Source organism: Pleurodeles waltl, chromosome 3_1 (assembly GCF_031143425.1).
Source record: "Pleurodeles waltl isolate 20211129_DDA chromosome 3_1, aPleWal1.hap1.20221129, whole genome shotgun sequence".
Classification (NCBI taxonomy): domain Eukaryota; kingdom Metazoa; phylum Chordata; class Amphibia; order Caudata; family Salamandridae; genus Pleurodeles; species Pleurodeles waltl.
The window spans coordinates 693,698,705-693,720,333 of NC_090440.1; the positions used below are offsets into that span (position 1 = coordinate 693,698,705).

The window sequence follows — 21,629 nt, forward strand, 5'->3', positions numbered from 1 at the left end:
CACCAAATAAATTACGCCCATCAAAAGGTAGTTTCAGGAGAGCAAATTTCTCCCCAGGATCCGCCTTCCACGACCTCAACCAGAGGGACCGACAAGCCCCAATCAAAGCTCCTGATGCCAGAGCCGAAGTACGGACCACGTCAGAAGACATGTCCGCGAGCAACCTGGCCTGTTGCTCCATAACAGCCAGAAGTTCCGAGCACTCTGAACCTTCCTGAACAGCCACGGCCAGCTTGTCAAAATCCTGCACCAAGGATTGTGCAGAATAAGCAGAAAATATACCCGCTCTGAGGGCCAAATTCTCCGCCGCAAATGCCCTCTTAAGACCAAAATCCACCTTGCGGTCAGTGGCATCCGCAGGCAAACAATCCTCCGGATTGACCGCCGTCTTGCCAATCAGGGTTGCCAGAATGGAATCCAGTTTAACTGAGGTTGGTAACACATCCTCCCCTTCCAGCAAGTACAGTTTCTGAAGGAACCGTGGCACCTGAGACTTATCCACATCCTTCCACTCCCGGAGTACCATATCCTTCACAGGGCCCTGAAAAGGCATGGCAAACCTCAAAGGTGTTTGATACTGAGGGAACAAATGTGAATCCGTCCCTGTAGGCTGAAACACAGGAAAACCTAAATTGTCCCGAACATGAGATATCACCTCCCACATCTCTTCCCTGGAGACATATTTCTCACCAGAAGAAGTAGATGGAGCGTCATCATCATCACCCCCAGAAGAGGACCTCTCCGCAGTCCCAGGAGGACGGGCCTCCGGAGAACGACCAGGCCTGGCCACCCCTGCTTGGAAAGCCCAAGAGACAGCCACCTCAATCATGTCCTAAACCTCTTCTCTGGACATGAGAAGTGTAGAAGCACCCACTGGAACCTGGCGACCCCCAAGCGTGGAGAGGGGAACCTCAACATCCTCCCTTGATGAAGAGGAAACAATCCTACATCTTTTGGCAGGTACCTTTGGCATGATACCAACAAGAAATGCCAGCCATAGGACCCCAACCCCCTTAAATAAAGGAGAAAGGTCCTCCCCCTAAAAAAAAGAACAGCAAATGGAAATGCATAAACAAGTAGCCAAAATCTTCAAAATGTGGGCAGAACACACGTCCTACTGCCAAAAATGCCGAAAATCCAAACCGGCACATCAGCTCGTCCCTGCGAGCTGAAGATCCGGAAGTTGTAGCCCCAGCTGCAAAGAGCCGACCGACCTTGACAGCCCTTCTGAAGACGCGACCGCCAGCAACCCTCCCCGAGGAGCTCCCCGCCTCGAGGAGAGCAAAGTCGAATACCCCCCGGCCCCGCCGTGGAGGACGAAGAAGAAGGTAAGTCTAGCGGGGCTAGACAAAAAAGAACAGGAGGTGGTGGGGGTGGGGGGGTTTTAAGGGGAAGGGAGGATCTATGGGGAGGCAGGGAGCCTTACTGGTCTAAAGGAAGGCGAGGGAGGGACAGGAGGTAATGTCTATTGCCTCTGAAAATCTGCTAATTTGTGGAAAAGCTGCTACGTTCACACTAGTTTGAAAAAGTTCATAGAAAGCATTTCTATATATTTCGATGCGTCTCTACATAAATGTTGACAGCAGATGATGACCTCTAGAGAGGGACGAGAGAAGAATGCCATGGACTCGGGTGCAAGCAAGGCCAAATGTTCCCACTTACCGCTGGACTGCTAGTGAAATGCAATAAACAGGTTTGAATGAGCCCTTAAAGGCTCTGGGTCCGGTGCCACTGTACCTGCTGCACCATTAGTAGCCACGCCCCTGCCTCCGGGCACCCACCTAATAATTTCGGGTCCTGCATGGTTTCCTCAGTTCAGTGCCCAGTAACTGGTAATGGCTGCAAACTGTGGATGGGGTTGGCCTGAAACGATAACCATAAGCCTATATAGTATTTCCCCCTCCACTTAATTGACAATTTGTAGTGGCCTTTAAGTATCGTGACCAGAAGTCCCGGATTTACCGGGTTTGCCAAGACAATCCCGGTTTTTGAACACCTGTCTCTGCAAATTTCACTTAATTTCACACCTGTCCCTGCTTTCAGCGAGGGTCAACTGAACACATCGAAGGAGGAACGTTTCCATGCATTGCGGTGTAGAGCTAACGTTAAAACCGAAGATTTGTGTTTAAAAGGTTCCTTTAATTTCCGTAGTGTCACATTATCTGTGTTGGTTAGCTCTATCAATTCATCTATTCTATGTCCTCCCAGTCACAGAAAATAGTTGTCCTATTTTTACGTTTGTGGAATGTCCAGTTTTTTGGATTTCAAAATCTCCACGCCCTGTTCATATGCCCCGCGGCGTAACAAAACTCCAGCCCCCCACCTGCAAGGTACCCTGAGCCCCGCCCCCCACTTCCCTGAACCCAGTCAGGGGCCTGCCACCCACGCACAGTGCACTGTTCTGAAGGGGCCCCCTGGAGCTCGCCCCTCACCCGCTCCGCGGGGGCCATTGTTACGCCACTGTCTATGCCTCCAGTTTTTTTTTTGTATGTTTGAGATGTGTGTCACCCAAGGTACAGCCTCAGGTAAGCGGTCTCAAGACTGAAGCCTGCTGTCTCATGTGAAGGCACAGCATATTTAAGAAATATTAATGTAACATATGTACTGTACTTTCCAGCAGCTGAGTCTGAACAATGTGTACCTGACACGTGGTAGCCCCGTGGCTGATAATGAACGACATGTTTGCAGTGATCGATAGTTCTGCCGTCTAGGTGATGAACTGGTTGGCAATGTTCCCCATGATGGGTAGAGCCACCGCCTAACGCAGAACACTTGTGTGACCTGCGTTTGTTGTTTCACATCCTAAGAAAGACAACTCAGCCTGTTCTACTTGAATATTAATATTCTTGCCATGCGATTTATGACTAACCGAATGCATATTGGATTTCTTTTTAAATTGAATCTTTATTGAAGTTTTTTTATCATCCATCTCCGCCGAAGCCGGGCGCTCTCATACAACAGATAAGTTTTAAACGGAACCGCATGTGCGCAGGGATCTGTATCTCGAGCAACACATCAGTAATTGGATCATGTTCAATGGACTCCTGTTCTCGTCAGAATATCTAGTGGGGGCAGGAGGGGGCGGGGGAGACTGTATCTGTAACGGTATCCCTGAGCTTTAGCGGTACAAGTAGAAAATGTAACAGAAGCGTCAACCAGCATGTATTGCCTGGAGTCGGTAGGGTCCGCTCTCACCAATGCTCTCATCTGTCCCCATGTAGAAGAGGGGAACAGTTTGGCTGCTCTGCTTCTAGCATGAACGAAACTGTTCATCATAATATCTTTTAAAATGTATTTTTTTATTGAAATATTTTGAATAATTAAATCAATACTCATCAAACGAAGAAACAATAAGATATAAACGAGATAGTAGATTTCATCTTTGTCACCTGTTGGATTCGCCAATTCTTTTTTATAAAAATAAAATGCCTTTGAACGATGTTCCACAGCATCAGCACAAAAGAAAAGAAAAAAAGATAGGATGGCAAAACACACGCCTGATGCCTCATGACATAATGCACATGTACTGAATGATGTGGTTACCATGTTAAGAAGTTTTTTATTTACTGATCCAAGAAGGCAATGTCATTTGGGACGAAAACGTAAAAATAATGAATCTCCATTCGTGCATTTCTCATAGCAGATAAGCCTAGCAGCCAATCCGAGCTTCCAGGATAACCCCAAAAGCTTTTTTTTAAAGTATTTTAGGGATCCCATGGAGTGTGAGAGCAATAAAAGGAGCAGGTGGGTGGACCTGGTGGAGCAAAGCAACTGGAGCAGGCACGGGAGCAACAGTTGAGCTTTAAGCCATTAGGAGAATTGAAAAACAGGGATCAAAATAGAGAAGAGTGTAAATGGATATCACATTATTGAACAGGTAAAGCAGAACACCAGGGAAAGAAACACAGCACACGAGGGCAGGTAAATGGGGGATGCTGCACAGGAGGCAGAGAGCTGGAAAACACATGCACTATCAGGAAGTGCTTAAAAGAATAAAAAAGTAGTAACCCAAATGTGAGCATTTGAACAATACAAGTTAATCAATCAAAAGGATGGTTAAGGGGCTATGCTTCAAGCGTAGGCCAAACACAAGTAGAGAAACGCAAGCCATTGAATAAGAAGCAAGCAAATGAGAGTGACAATAAAGGCAAGCAATAGGCAGGTTCTAAGCGCAGTATAGCTTTTTTTCTATGGGCCACAAGAGGTCTTTTACCAAAGTACAACTAACGTTGTCTGTAGGTGAGATAAGAAGGACTCAATGTGTATTCTATCAGGTGTTTAAGAACATGCATGGCTACACAAAAGTCGTATAAACCGACATAGCTATTAAATATTATAAATCACAGTTGAGCAATATTTCAAACAAATGTAATTATAAAATAAAAGTTGTAAAACCTGCTGTATGATCATTGTCTCTCATATGGTGAGAGATGAGACAAAGTAGAACACATAAGTGGTCATTTTGACAAACGCTCAGTGGGTCCTGCCTTTAGGATGGGTGGCAAAACAAAAACACCTCCAACTGCCAAGCCACAGGTTCCTGCCAGATCTGGACTTTTTATCCTTGAAGTGGCTCTTTTCTTCCAGGTTGGTATATGAGAGGGTAGAAGTCTTACCACACAATCTTTCTCCCCTCTTCCATTATCAGCAGTAAAGTGCAAATGTGGGGCCTGATTCACAAAGGTAAACTTAGGCGTTTGGTCTAAACTTAGACCAAACGTCTAGGTTTATGACTTTGGTAATTCACAAAGGGCATTTAGAAGTAGTGTCTTTAGATCAGCACTTGGGGTATGGCTCGGAAGCCTTCCCGGGAAAACTGGGAACTTTTCAGAATAATGCCCAGAGTGTCATTTTTAGATCACTGTTCAAGCTCCCTCATCATACTTCTGCAGCCCGGATCAGGCTGGAATTCATACTGTGCAATCAATCTCTATTACAGAAAGACAGCCTCCTTAAATATATGCACTCTGCACATGCCACAAAAGAAGGCTCACTGAAGAACCTAATTTGCTAGAAGTGCTATCAGTGAACTATTTGGCGTGTCATAACCTTTTGAAGCTAGTTCTTTCAGAACTTCTGGAGCTTAAAGACACAACAGCCATGTGGAATCAAAACCTCCTCCACCAGCAGTTTAAGATAGCTTTTAACAAAGCAGTCCATAAGGAATCTTTGAATTGGATCACCAGACCTCCAAGTGCAGAAAACACGCAGACCTTGTATTCAGGAGCTATGTCAAAAGAGGAGTTCAGAAACACCTCACTGACACAATATCCTGAACTACAAAGCTAAGTTCTGCCTTATTCGTATGGGCAGCCTTGCCTCATTAGATCTCCTCCCTCCACGGGCAAACCACCTCATTTGCAACAAGTGCCGTCTTTGCAGATTGTTCCAGGAGTCTCTATCCCACCTGCTCTGCATTTGTCCTATGTTAATAGATGACAGCAGAAGGTACCTTTGTCATTTCCTGGTTAAACAAGGGACACAGACAATGCAGTATGACATTCACTTCCTCCAGAACAATGCTTACCCCTTTGAAATCGCCAGTCTGATAACATTTCTGGACTAAGTGGATAAATTGTTAAGAAACTCATTTTCACACCCAATCTCCTCAGGACCATAGGTTTATGATCTTGGAGTGCGTTTGTGGCATGAACTCAGTTTTTACACACGAGCGCAAAGTGCTCCATCCTGTGTTGTCATCTCTATTTGGGCTTCAAACCACGCCCATGTCATGTCAGTTTCTTTCATTGGTTCGTGAGCTTGCCTTTTAAAATCTGCTTGCTCTCATTAGTGAAAGAGATGCATAAGTCAAGCCTTTTCCGGTGTTTAGCCCTCCTCAAGTGCAGCGACCAAGTACTGAAAACATACAAGGCTCCACTTTTTCCATCTGGTTTCTGGACTACTTTTTCTCTTTTTTCACAGCGCGATATCGCTGGGCAGAAGTCGAGCGCTTTGCATGACATTGACCCTGTTACATAGTTAATTGCACTTTTGCCAGTTACGTAGATTACTGCACTTTTGCCGATTACATGGATAATTGCACTTTTGCCGATAGGTTTCTCTACGAGTGAACTTTTATTTTCCTTTGTGTGTCTGCTGTGCACTGATGGCGGCCGTCAGCTCGCTTATGTGAAGCTTTCACTTTTCAGTTTATATGGCAAGAAAAGTCCAGTTAGTTATGTGAAACTACTTTATTTTCATTTTCATTTTATGTGGCAAGAAAAGTCCAGTTAGGAGTTAACAATGCTAATTGCTCTAGCTCAAGCAAACGCGAGACCGGTTGCATTGCAAATGCTTGTTATGTGCTTTGAGTGGGCAAGTTCCCAAGCTGCTTGCTAACTATAAGATAGTGTGGGCAGGCTGCTAGGCGAGTTCTGCAATTATGATGTGGTTACAAGTAGCGTCCTTTCACCATTGCTTGTTGACCCTGTGCTGAATTTCACCTATCCTGCCCCCCAGTTTCTTTCACTCCTCGGCGCCTGATGCAGGTGACAGGGTTTTTCTAGCACAGCTATAGCTATTCTGCACTTTTTAGATTTTAGCACATGCCACTTTTATGCCTTTGCATTTTAAGTTCAGCCCCTGACTTCTGATCAGCTGTTTGTCTCTAAACTGCACTAATAGCAGGATCTCTTAGCTTACATCCTGATGTAGACAAAGATCGCTTCTAGCACAGCTGTTTGTAAATACTTCGTCAGGCCATCAATAGCACGTGACACTTCATAAATAGACACTTTAGTTTATTCGCCTAGCCCTGTTCAACGCTTCTTATTGAACTAAGTGCACCAATCAGGGTTGGAACACCTACAACCCTATGTTTAGATGATTAAAGGAATAACAGTCACAAAAGTATCAGCGCCACACCCTCAGTTACAGTATCAGGTATTTGTATTGTGCATAACATGTATGATTCAACCTGTCGGCTTTTAGCATCTTGTCGCATCTCTACTGCTAAATGACTAGATATCTCATCAGCTACCCATTTTTAATACCATGTTACGTTCTACAGATGTTTTAATCATTTATGAATTGATTGTGCTACTTATAACATCTTCTGTTTTTTAGGCACAAAGCTTTTCTTAATATTATTGTCTTATGCTGTCGCCACTTTGATGGACTTTATTGTATAAATAAAGTGCTTTTAAACTAAATTAAAAAAATAGTGCCTATGATAGGGACCATGAGGCCCTCCCATGACTGGTCCTGGTCCAGCCTTACCAAATTTTACCGGATGATCACCAAGGAGGGGTGACTGTCTCTGGCACTTGTTGAGGTTATTGCCAATGTCTTCTTGGTCATTCAAGTTGGGGTTCGTGTAATCCCATGTGTTATGGTTGTTCCTAAACATATTCAACCTTGTTGGATTGGAGTACTCGATCTTCAGAGTGCAGCAGCTGGAGTATATATTTGCACCATTCAGAGATGGCCTTGCTCTTTATGTACTTTGAACAGAGTTGAACTCCACAATCGGCAGAACTCCACCTTCCTAAAGATAACTCCTCTGCACAGGGCCACATGGGTTGCAAATTGTGTACAGAACATCTATGGTAATTGAATAGACAGAGTTGAGGATGGTTAGGAGGAGCACATTGTTGACACCTCTTGAATCATCACTGGGATCACTAGGGTGGGACATTTTCTGACTGGTTGAATAATTCACAAATGTTGGATGCCCTGCAATGTAGATCTGGTTGTCTGCGGCATAGTTTTTTTTTTTTTTTTTTTTATTTTTTTTTATTGGTTTTATCAACAAGTTAGAAACATTTGCATGTGATATATTCATGCCTGAGAATACGAGATGCTAAAGTATTACAGTCATATCAATTTGTGATGACACAATTTCTGGACATACCCCCACTTTCTTGAAGTACAATATAAGTAACCAGTGTAAGAACACAGCAGTATCCATATGTTAGTGTCTCTGCATCATGGACTACTTAGCATCTGTGATCATTGAAAAATGTTGTAATTGCAAATATATGGTATTTGTAAGTAGGGTGTGTACCTAGTGTAAAGGGGGAATTCAGCTTGATTGACACATCTAGTGGAGGAAACGTTGGAGGGAGAGGGAGAGGAGGAGACAGCAGCGTGGTTTTTCCACTGGTGTTTGTGTATTTCTGGTGAGCTTTGTGAGTGAGCCTGAGCAGTGGGCAATAGTGTTGGGTGTTGTAGCCAGGGTCTAGGACTAATGTCCAGAAAGGGCGGTTCTTGCCAGGTTGTTTCTAGCAGCCATGGCCAGGTGGCAGAGTCCTACAGTGGTCTCATCTGTTGAAACTTCAACTTTCTCTAAATATTTCTGCCACGCTGGGGGTATGATTGGAATAGAGCGCCCTGGTCTCCCTATCATTAATGCATGGTGCTCCAACAGGATGCCAGATCATAGATCTGAGAGCCATAGGCGATATATTGGGGGCAAAGCTGACTTCCAGCATGCTGCTATCCTCTGCTTTGCTAGCACTAGGGTGGGGTCTATGAATTTGTCAACCGGCTTACGAGCAGCCGAGCGGGTGGGAAGCCCCGGTAAACAATGTGTGCCTTCTTTCTGGAAGGTGGGGTCCAGTGCCTCCATGAGAAACTATGTAACACCATTCTAGAAAGGGGATCAATTGTGGGCAGTTCCATACCATATGTGTAAAGTCTGCAGGTGAGAAATGACAGCAGGGGACATAATCTGCAGTTCTTGGGTGCATTCGTGCCTAGCGTTCAGGTGTGAGGTATGTATGGTGTAGATAATTAAACTACATCTATTTCACCCTACCTTTCTTGGATATTAATTTTGGTGCTTCTATACATTGCAACCACTGTTTTGTCAGTTAGTGTTGTGTCTAACGCGGCCTCTCAATAGGTATGTAACTGATTGAGGGGAACCTTTCTATCCGTGTGGATAGAGCCATATAGGTGCGTGACTGCTATGCGCCCTCCCCCATGTATCAGCAATGTCTGGAGAAGTAGAGAGGTTTCCTGTTCATCATGCATCTTGTGCCATGTCTTGTGGAGTTGTTCCACAATGGTGGCATATAATAGGAAAGAACCTTGGTAAATACCGTAGGCTTCTCCCAGACTATCCAACGTGATGAATATCTTGAATATGAACAGGTCACCCCAGTCAGTAATGCCTGCATTAGTCTAGCTCGCTACCTCTGAGCATGACTGCAACACCAGACAACCCGGCAGTGCCCAATACAACAATTCTGGAGCATATGGAGGGTGGTTGCATTGGTTAGCCACGTATTTTGCCCAGCATTTTTTAGCTACTCTCATGAGTGCATTTCTGCCTTTTCCAGCAACCACTGCTTCTGAAACCAGTAGGCATGGTAGGATTGGGGGAGATGGCTTCCCTCGAAACCAGCGTCCCACCTCAACTGTATTTTGGCCTGCTATTCACTGCATGGGCCATTGTAGCTGGGCAGTTGCATAGTGGTATTGGTAGTTTGGGGTGCCTAGTCCACCACGGTCCAGGGGGCATAGAATTTGGCCAGTGCTACTCGCTGCCCACCTTTGCTCCATATTAAAGTAGTGAGGAGTGATCATAGATCTGTAAACAGTTGTGTGGACAGCACTACCAGTATGGCGGAAAAAAAGTATAGGAGCCTGAGTAGAATGAGCATCTTGGAAATAGCCACTCTACCCACCGGTGCAAGCGGCAGGGATGTCTAAAACAGGAAGGAGAATCTTGCACTAGAAATGGCTCTGCCCACGTTGCCCAGTATTGGATCTTTTTCTGAGTGACACACCCTAACACCTAGGTATTTAATAGTATTACAAGACCATGGGAGTGGGGTGTGCGGGAGCTCCGTCTGTTGGGTCTCAGATTCTGCTTTAATTGGAAATAGCTGTGATTTGTCCCTTTTCACTTTTAGACTGGATACCTCCCCGAATAGTCGAAGGAGTTCCATGACTCAAGACAGCACTGTAACATCTAGTGCATCATCAGCATACAACGATATTATGTGCCAGCACCCACCGTCTTGAATTTCCCATTGCGGAGCACGCGCTCTGAGTGCACATGCAAGAGGTTCCATTGCCAGTGCGAATATTATTAGAGATAGTGGGCAGCACTGATGGGTGCAGTGTTCTATCACCAGTGGATCAGATATGGTGTGTCCTGTTTTAACCGGGGCTGGTGGTGTATTATAGAGCAGAGCTACCCAGCAGAGGAATTTGGGGCCTATCCCCATCTTTGCCAAGACCGACTTCTAATATTCCCAGCCCAGGGTATCGAATACCTTGTCTATGTTCAGCAATGCCACCCAGGGGCTTGTATCTGTAGAACGTGCCCAGTCTATTAACATGAACAGACAGCGAAAGTTTAGGAAAGTGTTTCATCCTGATATAAACCCATTCTGGTTTGGATGTTCTATGGACTGCACTATTGAAATCAGTTGGTTGGCAACACCTTTCCTAATATCTTATAGTCGTGTTCAGTAAAGAGAGTGGTCTCTATGACCTCAATAGCAGTGGGTGTCTATCTGGTTTAGGAAGAACCACCAAGGTTGCTTCCCGGAGTGAATTTGGAAGTACTTCTTTTGAGAAGGCTGCATTGTACACTTTAAGTAGGTAAGGGGCGAGTTTAGATCAGAAAGCAGCTTAAAATTCTACAGGACAGCCATCTGCTCCAGGAGTCTTGCCCTGTGTCATTTGCTTGATCGCACCTGCGATCTCGGTTTTGGTTAAAGGGGCTTCTAAATCTGTCTGTTGAGATACTTCCAGGTATGGCAGATGCAATGTGTCCAGGAACAAGCTAATCTGTTCGGTGTCTGCCCAGTGTGGGGCAGTATGGAGCTCAGCATAATAGGAGCAAAACACTGGATTAATAGCCACCTGTGTATTGAGAATGGTGCCCGCTCTATCTCATATTGCAGGAATAGAAACCTTTGGAGATGCAGAATGGAGAAGCCAAGCCAAAACCCTACTTGCCTTGTCCCCCTCAATGTATTTCTGGGTTTGGTATTCTTTATAATCTAATCTGCACAGTTGTTCTAGTGTTGAGTTGTATGCCGGCTACTCATTAACAAATGGGCCAGCTGCCATCTGGTCTTTTGGTAACCTGTTTATGTCTATGAATATCCATTTCTAATGTATGTTGTTCCCTGCACAAAACCATCTTAGAACCATACACTGTCTTGATCACATGGCCCCGTAGGACCACTTTAAAGTCATCCCTCTCTATACCAGGGTTAGATGCCATTCCCTTAGTATCTGTAAAGTAGGAGGTGATGTATTCAGATAGGGTGTTACAAAAAGCTTTGCCTTGGAGGGGGGTCTACTGCAGTAAATTAGGTCAATCCTGGTATCGACATCGTGTAATCCTGAGCAGAAAGAGTATTGTCTTAGCAGGAGATGAAGAACTGCGCCTTGCATCTGTTACTTGTGTGTGTGATACCCAGTGATACCAGATGTCGAGTAAGCTTTTCTGAATATGTCCCCAGTACCAGAGGGTGAGAACGATCTCGTTCAAGGTTTGGTACACAATTAAAGTCTTCACCCCAGTAACTAGGAGCCAGTGTGTTACTGAAAAGGGCCAGTGTGAGGGATTGCAAAAAGTGAGTCTGATCAGTATTGGGAGCACATAAAGAGATAAAGGATACTGGGAGCCCATCTAAGATCCCTTCCAGAAGCACATAGCTCCCCTCTGGGTACACCTTTGTGTGCGACACCTCTAGTGGAGTTCCTAGTGCCACCCAAAAAGTGCGCCCTGGCATAACAAGAATATCTGGTGCCTACCAGTGTGCCTCACTTGCGTCTATGCATGGTCTCTCTGTCTGGAGCCTTCAAGTGTGTCTCTTCTAAGAGTGCGACCTGAATTTTGTGTCTGCGTAGGTACTGGTGCACCCAAAAATGCTTTGCATAGCTGGCCAGCCCCCTGACATTCCAGGTCATTAACAAGTATTGTACTCCTGTCCCTGTATCATGCATGGCCATTCCGCAACATCCATATAGCAGAGCTTCATGTCTGCTACTCCATTTCTCCCAGCGCCCCAAACACCCTCAAACTCCGCACCCTGTGGCCCACACATCAGCATCTCATGGCATTGAATAAGAAATCAAAAATAAATCTTCAACGTAAATGTACAACAATTGAAAAAAAAACCCTTCCCAAGCTAGTACCCCAACTGAAGTCCAGTCCACTGCACCAGGATGCAACTAATAGTGCAACTTGTAAGAGAGTCATAGGGCCACATTATGACATTGGCGGTAAGTCCGGCCCCAACACAACACATCACCCCACAAACCCTCACACACACCACTCACACTACACCCACAAAGACACCCCAGGTTCTCAGTGGAGAAGGGTCATGGTGGAGGAAATCATCCAGGTAGAGCCACAGCTATTTGGAGTACAGGTGCAGCAGACATCCATTGCCAGGAAGATGGCGATATGGCGGAGAATCGTGGACAGGGACAACGCCGTGGGACAGCTCCCCAGAACAAGGGATGACATCAGGAAGAGGTGGAACGACCTACGGGGGAAGGTACGTTCCGTGGTAGCAAGACACCAGATAGCAGTACAGAGGACTGGTGGTGGACCCCCTCCTCCTCCCCCACAACTAACAACATTGGAGGAGCAAGTCTTGGCAATACTGCATCCTGAGCGCCTGGCAGGAGTAGCAAGAGGACTGGACTCTGGTAAGTCAAATCTCTATTACTATCACCCCCCCCCCTACCTGCATGCCATCACAAACCCCCTACCCTCACCCCCATCACTCCACCATCTCACATACACCCCACCATCACAACCCATCCCTCCCGCTACCAAGCCCTGCATGCAACACCAATGCATGGACACCCATCACAGACCTGCATGTACGCCCATCACCAAAGCATGCACACTTGAGACAATCACCTATTCAACCAAATCACCACTCACACAAGCCTAAGCTGCCAGGGCAATCAAAACCATACAGGGAAACACACCCATGCACAGGATGTCACAAGCAGAAACAATAACACTGCATTTACATCCCCACACGTCCCCCTCAGAAGTCACCAGAGAGGAGGTGCTAGCAACATCCAGTTCCCCCACAGAAGAGGCCCACAGTGATGACAGCAGCTCAGCATGTCAGGATCAGGATGACCAACCTGTCCCATCAGGGACCTCTGAATAGTTGGTTACCAAGGCACAGTCCCATACCACCACAGAGCACCCCCCTCAGGAAACACGATCACAGCACCAACCCAGCGGGCCCATACCTCTGTCCCCAGGACACGTCAATCAGCAGTGTGTCCACCACTACAGGGACCCCAGGCAACCCCACAAACACAGGACGATCAGGGACCTGGGGTCAGTGTCAGTGGGCATACGGTTCAGGGGACAAAGGCACAGGACAACATGGAAGCTGGGAGGACTGCTGTGCGACAGGGGGAGGACAGGCCCAGGGAACCGACTCTCCACGAGGCACTCACCAACATCCTGGGAGCATACCACCATTCCCAGGAGACGATGGGCCAGATATTGCCAAGTTGCAGGAGACCCAGCGGCTGCAGGAGGGACAGAACCTGGGGATCAGGAAGGACCTGAGGGACATCCACACCACCCTGGTCACCATTGGAGGGGGGCTGGCAGACCTAGCCAACTCCATGAGGGAGGCAGTGGCACACCACCGAGCCCCTGACACTAGCCACACTGATGAACAGCCCTCCACCTCCGCTGACGCTAGTGGACAGGAGGCCCCGCCACAGGTACTTCAGGCCATCAGTACCCCTCCCCTTGCAGAAGGAGATCCTCCCCGCAAATGGTCCCTGTGATCCAGGCAAAAGCCAAAGAACATTGCCAACACCCCACCAGGAAATAAGACTCTCCTGAATGTCACCCCTGTGTCCCACTATGTCACCCTGTCCACCTTGAACTGCCATTGCTCCACTTCCTACACTGAAACCTGGCATTTAGGAGGCCGAGTGTTCGCTCTATAATTCTTCTTGTTCGCCCATGTGCCTCATTGTAACGTTCCTCTGCCCTTGTCCAGGGATTCCTCACAGGGGTCAGTAGCCATGAGAAGTTGGGGTAACCAGAGTCACCCACAAATATCGAGGGATACCTGTTAGCCAAACACTAACTCTTAGTGCCAACCCCATACCCATACACCAACATATACTGGGTGGGAACCATGGGCTCACCTATTAGCCACACCCGGTGCCTCTGGAGTTGAGCCATCAGATATGGGATGCTGCTATTCCTCAGGATAAAGGCATCATGCACAGAGCCAGGATACTTTGCATTGACATGGGCGATGTACTGGTCCGCCAGGCACACTATCTGCACATTCATCGAGTGAAAGCTCTTTCGATTTCTGAACACCTGTTCATTTCTCCGGGGGTGGGTGGGGACAAAGGCAATATGTGTACCATCAATTGCCCTTATGATGTTGGGGATATGTCCCATTGCATAGAAGTCAGCTTTCACTGTGGTCAAATCCTCCACCTGGTGGAAAACAATGTAGCTGTGCTTGTGTTTTATCAGGGCCGACAACACTCTTGTTAGCACTATTGAGAACATTGGCTGTGACATTCCTGCTGCCAAGCCCACTGTCACTTGGGAAGAACCAGTTGCCAAGAAATGGAGCACAAATAGCACTTGCACAAGAGGGGGGATACCAGTGGGGTGACGGATAGCAGAGATCAGGTCTGGCTCCCGTTGGGCACACAGCTCTTGGATTGTGGCCCTGTCAAGTCTAAAGGTGAGGATTATGTGGCTGTCCTCCAGTGTTGCCAATTCCACCAGGTGCCTGTACAAGGGGGGATGTCGCCCCCACCACTGCCAACCCCAACACCAGCACCGCCACTGTCACCAGTGAGCAGCCGTCCCCGTCGGCGGGTAGTGTGTAGTCCTGACTCCATGGAATGTAAGGCATCCTGACCCCTGCAAATCGTGTGGGTGTGACACCCAGGTGAGAGACTGTGACCTTGCAGTCCCCAAGATCTGCATCACAGATCACAAAGCCCCCTCCAGAACCAATGGAAGAAGGCATCCACTCACCCTCTCCTTGCAAGGATGAAGCACACTGGGCACAAAGCCCACACCAGAACCAGTGGAAGAAGGCATCCACTCACCCTCTCCTTGCCAAGATGAAGCACACTGGGCATAAAGCCCCCTCCAGAACCAGTGGAGAAGCCATCCACTTGAGAGACTGTGGCCTTGCACTCCCCAGAACCAAGCAGTGGGCAAACCACCCACTTGAGAGACTGTGGCCTTGCACTCCCCAGGACCAAGCAGTGGGCAAACCACCCACTTGAGAGACTGTGGCCTTGCACTCCCCAGGACGAAACAGTGGGTAAACCACCCACTTGAGAGACTGCAGCCTTGCACTCCTCAGGACATCGCACAGGGCATGTTGCCCCCTCCAGGACCAATGGTGTTGTACCATCTTCTGGCTGAGGTGCCCCCCGTTTCCCGGCCCCAGGAGGTGCCTGTGTATTTTTGAACTGATGCCCCTGCAGTTTTCTCTCCCTGTTGATGCAGGAGTCAAGTGGGGCCTTGGCCTATGTGATGTGGCCCTGTGACCCACGGACATTGTGGACTGGGCAGTGTACCTCCATTTGTATATATGTATATACTGTTTTGCTTTTTGAGGATGTATTTCTAGTATTTTATCTTATTACACTCACTTTAATCACTTCCTTTTCTCCTTGCATTATTCCTGAGGTGTAAGGGGGACTATGTAACGTTACTGCATCTGGTTGTGTGTATGGTGTTGGGGTTGGGGGTGTAGCGTGTTGCGTGTGTGTGTGTCACTCTCTTTTTCCTTCCCCCTCCCTTGTGTGCTAGGCGGTAGTACTCACCATGGTCGCCTTCACCAGCGTTGGTATTCATGGTCTAGCAGGAGGTAGACCAGCATGGGGAACACCTGCAGTTCGGGCTCCATGGCGGTGTGGTTCTTCCCTGAGTGTCCAGAAGTGAATCGTTTCCCTTCTGTGTTCTGTTTCTGCCGTGCTTTTGATGTTGTTGGTACCGCCCTGGAAAAGGTGGCAGATAGGCCTGTTGTAATACGGTGGGTGGTACATTGTCTTCCGCCTGGCTGTTGGCATTTACCGCCGCAGTGCTTGTTGCTACCGCTGTGGCAGTCAGTGTGTTAAAGTGGCTGTATGTGTGAGCGGTTTCCGCCGTGGTCTTCATTCCATTTTTTTTACCGCCGGCTTGTTTGCGGTGTTACCACCGCTGTATCACCGACCACTAGGGTTGTAATGAGGGCCATAGTCTGTGATAGTATGTATATATGGGGCAGCATTAGTAAAGCAGCACCAGTGTCTGTGATCTAGGCTGCTGCATCCCCCAGCCAAATGAGCGATGAATCATACCTTGATTGTCCCTCTTGGTGCTTCCTCTTGCTCCAGGGGCCACTGTCCTGTACGAGATATGTTGCTCACGGGTATATCGTTTCCTCCAATGTCTGCGGGGTGACTCTTGGGCCCCCTCCAAGAAGCCGCTGAACCAGCGATGATGGGCTGTCCTTTGTTTTTCCATCCACGTTGCTATCCATGGACCCGGTCAGAGATAGTGTCAACGCTCTTTGTTTCACCTCTGTGACCACTTGCGCTGTTTCCTTGGCTGTTTGTTCTCTCGAGGGGCCCACAATGGAGCGTACTTTGCAGGAGCTACAATACCTTTGCGTTTACCAGGCTGTGGTGGTGTTGGCGGACACTGGAGTCGGAGTGGCTATTTCCTTGCGTTCCAGCCAATTCCAGGCCTCCTCTAGAGATTTGCAGAAGGTGGCATTGTCTCACTATATTATCTTGAGCGTGGCTGGGAATTGCAAAGCGTACCGGATGTCATGGTCGAGGAGGCACCGTTCCAACGGCCGAAATGATCATTGCTGCCTTTTTAAAGTTTATTCTGTGAAAATGTTAACCTGTGTGTTCTTCTCTGTCCATAGACCTCGGGCCCGGTGACCTGCAGGATGTGGTCCCTGTCTCTGTAGTTTAAGAGGCAGGTCACCACAGGCATTCTGGGGACCCTGGGGGGTGTCAGAGTCACCAGATCCTTGGGGTCTGCGCACGTTCCCAACACGTCCACCACTGAACAGCTCCAAGACTCTGATAGATAAATCACAGAGGCTAAGAGAGTTCAAGAGGGGAAGAGGGGATTAGGAAGGGAAACAGCTGGGAAGGAGACCTGTAGTAAGAAAAAGGTTAGAAAAAGAAAAAGGTTAGAACACACAATATGAAAATTATATCTCCTGAAATCAATACTAGGCTATGATTCTAAGCATAGTCATTCTGAAAACATGAACAATCTAAGAATTACGTTTAAAATGACTAAGTTTCAAGATGGCCGGATACCTGTAAGGGAATCAAGATGGATTAAATGAAAACTTTCTTTTTCAAGTACTTTCCTTTACATGAGAATCAGAAAAAACATTCTGACTAAATTTAAACCAGTCATATAAATCCTTTTTTTGAGAATGCATACTAGGACCATACAATATTGCATCTAGAAACTCTGATCTTCTGTGTACTCTTAAAATGTTTCAACTCAAATTGTGCATATTGTAGATTTATATATATATATATATATATATATATATATATATATATATATATATATATATATATAGTAAACACCATAAAAGGATTATGCACCATGAATAACACAATATGGTTTCAGGAAAACAAATCACATGACTTGTCAACTCGAATATTACATTATAAATATCTTAGAATAGTGGCATACAATAAACAACATGAATTAAACTCGAGGAGAGAATCATGCGTCTTGCCGATTCGAGTGTCACCATGTAAAATGCCAGGAAATGTTAGTATGCAATGAATATCAAAGTCAAATCATCATTAAACGAATCGCACGTCTTGCCGATTCGTAAACCGCAATGTAAATGCCAAGAAATAACAGCTCACAATGAATAACAAGATCAAAGTACAATGAAACAAATCGCACGTCTTTTGCCGATTCTTAAGCCACCATCTAAATGTCAAGAAATGGTAGCGCGCAATGAACAACAAAGTTAAAACACCATAAAACGAATCGCGCGTATTGCCGATTCTTAAGCCGCCATGCAAATGTCAAGAAATAGTAACATGCAATGAATAACAAGATTAAATTATCATGAAACGAATTGCGCGTCATGCCGATTCGCAAGTCACCCTGCAAATGTCACAAACACTCAAGTGCATATTTCACACGTGCAAAGTACTCTGTCAAATCATAAAAGAATTAGGCCCAAGAACATGAGAGTTCTCGATAACGGCGTCGGGAGGCCAGCTCAACCACCGTCTTACCGCCCAGAACAAGGATCTCCAAATGAAGAATGAAAGTCAGATGTCTGGAAGATCAAATAGGCCACCGGGACAGGAGCTCAGGAAATAGCTGCTGCTCTGCACCGGGACCTCTGAATAGTGAGCACTTGGAGCTGGGCTGGCTCCTTTTTATAGAGTCTTGGCCCAGCCCACAACCACACCCAGGCATGTTGCAGGGAAAGTCTGTAGAAGGCCCTGGAAAGGGACCACACCCTAACACACTCTGAAAGCCTGCAGCAATACATTGCAAATTAACAGCATTAAACTCTGCAATGCAAAAGGTTAAACAACAACATATCAGCACAATGCATAAATTACATTGTTTTGAGAGTGCTGTTTTTTTGCATTCTAGTCGCCAATAAAGGGCGCACTGCCCTGGTGTTGACAGGGGGAGGGGCTGACCCAGGGCTTTATGGGCCTGTTCCACTGAGAAGAAGGATGAGTGTTTACCTTGCATGACCGTTGTGGAGAACCATTCCTTCCTCAAGGTAGAGTTCCATACTGGGGCCTTCTACTTATTCTGGAAGGCCCTACGATCCTGACATTTCTCCTTCGTGATCTGCCTTCTTGGTCTTCGGCTCGTTGTCGAAGATGGTCTATCTCGTCTTGCAGGACCTTAATGTGCGCAGAGGTATCTGAGGCCATTATTCTGAGTGAGGCTAGAGTTGATTCTGTGTTCTCAACTCGTTCCTAAAGTTTTTTATGATCTTCCCTCAAGAGGCCCATATCAAACCGCAAAGCATCAATCTTCATTTCCAATGTAGTTTTAATTTCTAACACAGCCACTGTATTTCATTAAATCTGCATGAGTGAGCGGCCAGCGTGGTCTTAAGTGTTACCCTCACCATACATTGTAAATTTCCTTCAGTTGCGCCTCCTTTATGCTTTGTCTTGTTTGATTTGAACCATATTGGCTGGGGTAGGGTAGGATGCAGCAGGAAAGGGTCCACTGGGGGTTGTGAACTCAGGACATAGTGATTCTTGTTGCCAGTAGTGCTCCTTTTTTATTTTGTCAGTCCGTGGGAGGACATAGTAACATGATGGCATAAGAAGACAATGTTGTGGACACAGTAGTACACTCTACCCACTGTGGTGACGTGAGGGAACAAACAATCCATGCAGATTAAATTAGCGCTGTTGTAAGCCCATACGTCAGGTCTAGGGAAGGGGGGCAGGGGCCGTGGAAAGCACTTGAGCATATGTGTGCTGGGAACTGACTGGATGCACCCTCACCACCCCATGTTGGTGCACTTCATCGGTTTAAGGAGAACATCCAAAGTCCCAGGCACCATACCTCTTGAAAGCTGTGTTAGGTGTCTCTAGCATCCACAGGAGGGGTGGCGAGTGTCTAATATCTCTCCAGGGAAATGAGCTGCTTTGGCTGGAGCCCACCTGTTAAGGAAGAGGTCCCCTTCTCTGCATCTGATTGTGAGGCTCCCAATGGATCACGGGGGAGAAGAGAGTTCCGTCGGGCCTCCTATGCAATGACCGCTTCAGCCTCCAAAACCAGGTGATAGCATCTCTTGCCCTTCACCTGGCTTTCGAGGGACCTCCCCGGGTTCCGACTGCAATCAGGAGGTGGATATGTTCGGTCAGGATAATTGTTAGGGATGGAGGGCTGCAAAGCTCCACAATGTGTGACCTGCTCCATCACCATCTTGTCCACACCCCCATCTGCAGCATAGTTCACAGCATTGTATCCAACAATGACATTTTCAATCTGTACCAGCTCCTTTTTTTTCTGGGTATCACTACCACATAACTGATGGGACAGAAGTCCTGCAAAGCTTCCAGCAAGTCTGCTTCTACCACATCATCCATCCGGCCGCAGACATGTACAACGGGATAAGCCACCAACTCTTGTGGATCTTCGAGGCCACCCCCCCAAAGCCGGATTCCCTCTAAAATTTCTGGCATCCATCTTCTGCCTCTTAGGTGCCCGACCACTATCATTGCCATAATACCATCCTCCCTGAGCTGCCATGGTGTCCACCAGCTGGTGGGTGCCGAAGTGAGCAATTGTTTTTTGTTGTTTCTTGTGATATTCCAAGTTATGTTTAAGTGTAGTGCTATGTTGCTTTGTGCAAGTCTATATGTAATGTTTACATGTTCGCTTTAGATATGCCAGCAAACAATGATATATCTTGAAAGTTCAAGTGACACAAAACAATTTATCACTTTCTAAGGCGTTTGAATAGGGATGTTCCAGCTCTTCAACCACTTAAACACTAGTCATCCCAAAACTGTGGCCAACACCAGTGCTCACTTTATGTGATACGGGCCCTAGAAATCTGAGACGGTTGCTAAAAAACAAATCTCAAAATTTTTAGTTTTATCAGTATTGCGACAAGATGTTTAAGGAATTAAAGGAGGATTTCTGTCATACACGCAGTTTATAGTGTTTCCTCCTCATATTTGAAAGCAGTATCATAATGAAAGCAAGAAATATAGGTGAACGGATTGTCCTGGACTATAGAAGTTTCCTCAATGACACTAAAGAATTAGAGGTAGGCACTGGCTGTGGTATGGGCCAAAGGCAAATTCAAAGGTTTTGTTTGAGGTATACAATCCACCATCACAACTGACCATAAATGTTTAAAGAGTATAGATACTTTTATGTGTCGGAAATGTAACTGGGTTATTAGCCCACAGTAAAACACTTTTAATGCAGAGTACCTACCAGGAATTTAAAACAGGTGACTGCACACTGACGAAGGAGTAAGTGGATTCCAGTCAGTGTGTCATGACTTCATAACCTGAAGCTTGGGACTCCAAACTAATGGAGTTTGAGAGAATCATTAGAGCACAAGGGTTGTGGTAGCGACTGCCAGGTCACTTTTCCTGGTTCATATCTAAGAACTAGGGACATTTGACAAGTCTATCAGGAGGGACTGCATGGATCCTACTTCAAAGACAAGGCTGACTTGGTTAGAAGGGACACTTGAAGTGTCTGTGCATGAGGAAGATGCTACAATGAAGGAGCACAGGCAATACGGCTGGGTACAGTGCTGTGACATTGGAAGAGGCCAGCATCACTGTTCCATGGGTGAAGCTCAAGGTCCTGAAAGTGTCATCAGAGCAGGTGACTCATCAACACCTGAACCAGAAATTGCTGGGGGAACTTGATGGAGGGAATTCTAAACATAGGTGGCTGGTATTAATAGGTGCAATGGGTGTCGTCCTACTATCCTAAGGGGGAGGCAAAAAGAGGAGATGAACACCAAGCAGCTGGAAAATAATAGCTACTTGCTGCTCGGTGATGTATTTCTCTGAATCAATGCTTTTTTCTGGTGGGAAAGGGTTTGGACTTTGATTGTGGCTGGGTGTGCATGTGCTGGGCGAGGGCTTCTTCAACCTGGAAGCACAAGCTACTCTGGTAACAT

The 21,629-nt window shown here is 46.6% G+C and overlaps 1 pseudogene; it reads right to left on the reverse strand.

Annotated features, from left to right (window-relative positions):
* Positions 1 to 1,013: 1,013 nt before the first annotated feature.
* LOC138283529 (heterogeneous nuclear ribonucleoprotein L-like) lies at positions 1,014 to 20,230 on the reverse strand (annotated as a pseudogene).
* Positions 20,231 to 21,629: the final 1,399 nt, after the last annotated feature.